Source organism: Pongo pygmaeus, chromosome 8 (assembly GCF_028885625.2).
Source record: "Pongo pygmaeus isolate AG05252 chromosome 8, NHGRI_mPonPyg2-v2.0_pri, whole genome shotgun sequence".
Taxonomy (NCBI): domain Eukaryota; kingdom Metazoa; phylum Chordata; class Mammalia; order Primates; family Hominidae; genus Pongo; species Pongo pygmaeus.
The window spans coordinates 45,846,800-45,852,677 of NC_072381.2; the positions used below are offsets into that span (position 1 = coordinate 45,846,800).

General features: G+C 37.4%; 1 non-coding gene across 1 annotated transcript; it reads left to right on the forward strand.

Annotated features, from left to right (window-relative positions):
* Positions 1 to 1,793: 1,793 nt before the first annotated feature.
* Positions 1,794 to 1,899, forward strand: LOC129006979 (U6 spliceosomal RNA). Its single transcript, XR_008492164.1, has one exon. It is a non-coding gene; the product is annotated as a U6 spliceosomal RNA (small nuclear RNA).
* Positions 1,900 to 5,878: the final 3,979 nt, after the last annotated feature.

Sequence of the window (5,878 nt, forward strand, 5' to 3'; positions counted from 1 at the left end):
AATGATATCCAATTAAGAAGAGGGTAGCAGTTCTATGACAGCAACAAGCTAAACCACAGACCAACTGAAAGTTTACTGGAGAGAGCAAGGGAAAGAGATGGCTAAGAAGAGATATTCAGGGCAATTAGATGTGTTCCTATCTACCAGAAACACTCATACAAATACATACACACATTTTCCACAGTAATGATTTTTCAATTTATGTTTTCTAGGAGGTGACTTTCAGAATGGCAACATAAAAAGCAAACTCAAAGCCTCAAAGACAACCCTCTAGAAGGAACCCAAATTTAACTGGGGCAAACTAAAAGCAACATGTGGTCCAGGACAGTGTTGAAAACAATAGAGCAATATGTCAGCAATCAGCAGCAGCTATCAGCAAAGTGTGACAGTAACAGAGGCAGACAGGCTAACACAGCAACCACAGAAAGAGACACTCAAAGAGAGCACTGTTAACACTACTGCTGTCCTAAAGATAGTGTGCATTTCCAAGGTGGAGCCCGCTGACAAGCATCATCAGTGAGAACCCAATGGGAGTGAAAAAGCTTCTCTCAAATAGTACAGTGAAGTCACCTAAATAAATAAGAAACAACAACAAGCCCTAGAGAGAATAGAGGAACCAGTATCTAGAGAAAGTACAAAGTATTCTCTAAAATGTCTATTCTTCAACAAAAAAATTACAAGACATACAAAGAAACAGGAAACTGTCATCTATATACAGGAAAAATGGCAGGCAACAGCAACTGCCGTTGAGAAGATCCGGATATCAGACTTAGCTGACCTCAAAGCAGTTATTTTAAATATGTTCAGGCCAGGCGCAGTGGCTCATGCCTGTAATCCCAGTACTTTGGGAGGTTGAGGCAGGTGGCTCACCTGAGGTCAGGAGTTCAAGACCAAACTGGCCAACATGGTGAAACCCTGTCTCTACTAAAAATACAAAAATTAGCTGGGCGTGGTGGCCGGCACTTGTAATCCCAGCTACTCTGGAGGCTGAGGCAAGAGAATGGCTTAAACCTGGGAGGCGGAGGTTGCAGTGAGCTGACATCATGCCTCTGAACTCCAGCCTGGGTGACAGAGCAAGACTATATCAAAATTAAAAATAAAAATAAAAATAAATATGTTCATTAAGGAAGCACTACTTAGAAAAGGGAGGTACGTTGATGTCTCATCAAACAGAAAAATATTAGTAAGAAGACAGAAAAGAATACAATGAAAATTCTGGATTCAAAAATTATAACTGCAATGGAAAACTCACTAGAATGACTCAACAAAAGACTGGACCAGGCGGGGTGGCTCACGCCTGTAATCCCAGCACTTTGGGAGGCCGAGGCAAGCAAATCACCTGAGGTCAGGAGTTTGAGACCAGCCTGACCAACATGGTGAAACCCCAGGGTCTCTACTGAAAATACAAAAAAGTTAGCGGAGTGTGGTAGTGCACGCATCTATAATCCCAGTGACTCTGGAGGCTGAGGCAAGAGAATCGCTTGATCCCATGAGGTGGAGGTTGCAGTGAGCTGAGATAGTGCCATTGCACTCCAGCCTGGGCAACAAGAGCAAAATTTCATCCAAAAAGAAGAGAAAGGTTGTAGCTGGCAAAATAATCAGTAAACTTGAAGATGGATCAATAGAGATTAAGTAATCTAAAGAACAGAGAGAAATAAGAGTGATGAAAAATGAAGAAACCCTCAAAAAAATAAGGAATACCATTAACTACACCAATATATTCATAATAGAAGTACCAGAAGGAGTGGAAAAATATCAAGCAGCAGAAAAAATATTCAAACAAATGAATGGCTATGCTCACCTTGCAACACATATACTGAAACTGGAACAATACCAAGAAGATTAGCACAGTAGCTACACAAGAAAGACACAGAAGTTCGTGAAGTGTTGCATTAAATTAAAAAAAAAAAAAAGAGGCCAAAAACTTGCAAATCTGTTGACGAAGAGAAAATCCTGAAAGCATCAAGAGAAATACAACTCCTCACACGAAGGGAATGTCCTAAGATTAACATATGGCTTCTCATCAGAGACAGCAGAGGCCAGAAGGAGGCAGGATGACATATTCAGTGGACTGAAAAAAAATTTTTTTTAAATACTTGTCACCTAAAATAGCAGAACTATTTGCAAAACAGAGGGTGAAAATTTAAAATCCTCCAATTAAAAAACAAATAGAAACCAAAAAAAACTTGAGAATCCATTGCTAGTAGACTAACTGCAGAAGAAAGAAAAGAAGTTCTTTCGGATGAAAACAAGTGATTCCAAACACTAGTTCAAATCCACAATTATTGTGGGTAAAGGCAATGATATGAGAGAGTAAAAAAGGCCCATTTTTTTTCCTTTCTTTTCCTACCCAATTTAATAAGCAAATATGTACAAGTCAATGTTTATAATTGTATTATTGGACCTATAACACATAGAAATGCAATGTATTTAACAATAAGGCAGGCCAGGCACGGTGGCTCATGCCAGTAATCCCAACACTTTGGGAGGCTGAAGCAGGAGAATCACTTAAGCCCAGGAGTTCAAGATCAGCTTAGACAACATACTGAGACCCTGTCTCTAAAAAAAATTTTTTTAATTAGCTGGGCATAGCGGCACACACCTATAGTCTCAGCTACTCAGGAGGCTGAGGTGGGAGCATTGTTTGAGTCCAGGAGGCTGAGGCTGCAATGAGTTGCGATCTTACCACTGCACTCCAGCCTCAAGGACTCAGAGAGACCCTGTTTCAAAAAAAAGAAATACATTGATAAACAAGGAAACAAATAATAAAGCAAAAAAAAAAAAAAAAAAAAAGAAAGCAAAAAGATAAGCAGAGCAGCTGGGTGTGGTGGCTCACGCCTGTAATTCCAGCACTTTGGGAGGCCAAGGCGGGCAGATCATCTGTGGTCAGGAGTTCGTGACCAGCCTAGCTAACACGGCAAAACCCTGTCTCTACTAAAAACACAAAAATTAGCTGGGTATGGTGGCGCATGCCTGTAATCCTAGCAACGCGGGAGGCTGAGACAGGAGAATCGCTTGAACCCAGGAGACAGGTGTTACAGTGAGGCCAGATGGTGCCACTGCACTCCAGCCTGGGTGACAAAGTGAGACTCCATCTCAGGGGGAAAAGAAAGAGGAACAAATCTGTACTGGAGTAAGAAAATTACACTAGATGGTCTGAATCCACACAAACAAATGAATTAAAGCAGAAATGATGAATAAGAAGGTTAGTATAACAAACTCTATGAATAGATACTTCCTATCTTTCTTTCAGCTTCTTTAAAAGACATCAACACATGAGCACAGGGAGGGGAACAACACACACTGAGGCCTATTGAGGGGTTGGGGGTGAGGGGAGGAAACTTAAGAGGATGCGTCAACCACCATGGCACACATATACCTATGTAACAAACCTCCATGTTCTGCACATGTATCACAGAACTTAAAGTAAAAAAAAAAAGACATCAAATGACATAAAGTAACAATTACAGGTTGAGTATCCCTTATCTGAAATGCTTGGCATCAAAAGTGTTTCTGACTTTAGATTTTTTTCCAAATTTTGGAATATTTACATTATACTTACTGGTTGAGCTTCCCAAATCCAGAAATCTAAAATCTGAAATGCTCCAACAAGCATTTCCTTTGAGCATGTTGAGCATGTTGGCACTCAGTTTCAGATTTTGGCGCATTTGAGATTTTCGGATTTGGGATGCTCAGCCTGTATAACAATGTATTGTTGGGTTTTAAATATATATGTAATATATATAAAAATAACAAATGGGGAAGAGGAAATAGAGCTATATGTAAGTAATGTTTCTGTATTTTACTAGAGTTAAGGTAGTAGAAATCTGAAGTAGATTTTGATAAGGTAAGATTTATTAGGTAAGTTCTAGAGCAACCACTAGGTAAATAAATTTTCAAAGAGACATAGTAATTTTAAAAATTAAAACGTTATACTAAAATATATTCATTTCATGTTGTGTACACATAAACATAGAGAGCGGAATGACAGACACTGGAGACTTGGAGGGCTGGGGAGGAGGATGAAGGATAAGAAATTACTTGATGGGTGCAGTGTATACTATTATGCTGATGCCCACACTAAAAGCCCAGACTTCACCTCTATGCGATATGTCTGGGTAACAAAACTGCACTTGTACCCTCGAAATCTATAAAAATAATAAAATAAAATATATTCATGTCATGTAAAAGAAAGCAGAAATAAAAGGCATAGAGTATCAAAAAAGCACGAGACTGAAAACAAAAATGGCAGAGGTAAATCCAACTACAGATGCTCCTTGACTTATGATCAAGTTACATCCTGATAATAGTCAAATTAGTTGAAAATATTGTTTTTCCACTTAAAATGGGAACACATTCTAGTAAAGTCAGAAAAAATAGTTAAGTTGAACCTTTGTAAATCCTGAAAATACAAAGGGGTTTCAACCCAATAAACCCATTGAAAAGTTAAAAAATCATAAGTCAAACCATTGTAAGTCAGGAACCATCTGTATAGCAATAACAACAGGAAAAAGGGAATGATTTGAAAATCCAATCAAAAAGCAACAATTCTCAGGTTGTCGAAAGTGTGAAAGTCCAAACATGTGCTATCTATAAGAGATAGATACAAACAGGTTGAAAATTTGAAAACAGAAGAAGATATATCAGGCACATGGCACCTATAAGGCTGGAGTAGCTATCCTAATATCATACAAAATACACTTTAACACAAAAATTTTACTAAGGATAAAGAGAGGAATTTTATTAATATAACAATAAATGGGTCAATCGATAAAGGAGACATAACAATTCTAAGCATATGTACTACTAACAGAGCCTCAAAGTATGCGTAGCAAAAACTGACAGAATTAAAAGAAAAAATACACAAGTCTATGATACTAATTGCAAACTGTAATAACCCATTTTCAATAATGGCTAGGACAACTGGGCACAATATAAACATGGAAACAGAAGATATAGATGACACTCTAAAGCAACCAGATCTAAGAGATATAGACAGAACATTCCACTCGAAAACAGTGGAATAGGTATTCTTTAAAAGTACACATGAAACATTCCCCAGAATAAATTTAAAACGATTCTCTGACCACAGTGGAAATTACAAATCAGTAAGACAAAGGAATTTTGAGAATGTACAAACATGCACAAATTATATAATACATTCCAAAGTTAAAAAAAAAGTCAAAGAACAAATAAGAAGGGAAATTAGTAAAAATGCTATGAGGTAAAAACGAAGACATACTCAAACTTACGGAACACAGATAAAGCAATGCTTAGAGAGAGATTTGTAGCTGTAATAACCATATTAAAAAAGATCTCAAATCAATAAACTAATTTTCCACCTTAAAACACTGGACAGGAGCAGCAATACAAACCCAAAACAAGCAGAAGGCAGGAAGGAAAGCAGAAAGATTATAGAGTAAAAATTAGTGAACTAGAGAACAGAAAAATAGCAGATTCCTGGAAAAGATCAACAAAATATACAAACCTCTAACTAGACTGACATTGAAAAAAAAAAAAAAGAGAAGATTCAAATTACTAAATGTGGGGATTAATGATGTATTACTAGTACTCTTACAGAAATAAAAATAATTACAAAGAATGGTATGAACAATGTATGTCAACAAATTATTTAACTTCAATAAAATGGAAAAATCCATAAAACAAAAACGACTAAAACCAACTCAAGAAGAAAAAGAAAAATCTGAAATGACCTACACAAGTAAAAAGATTGAAGTTGTAAATTTAAAACTCCCCATTACAAATGGGATGCAGTGGCTCATGCCTGTAATCCTACCACTTTGGGAGGCCAAGGCAGGCGGATCACTTGAACTCAGGAGTTTGAGACCAGCCCAGGCAACATGGTGAAACCCCATCT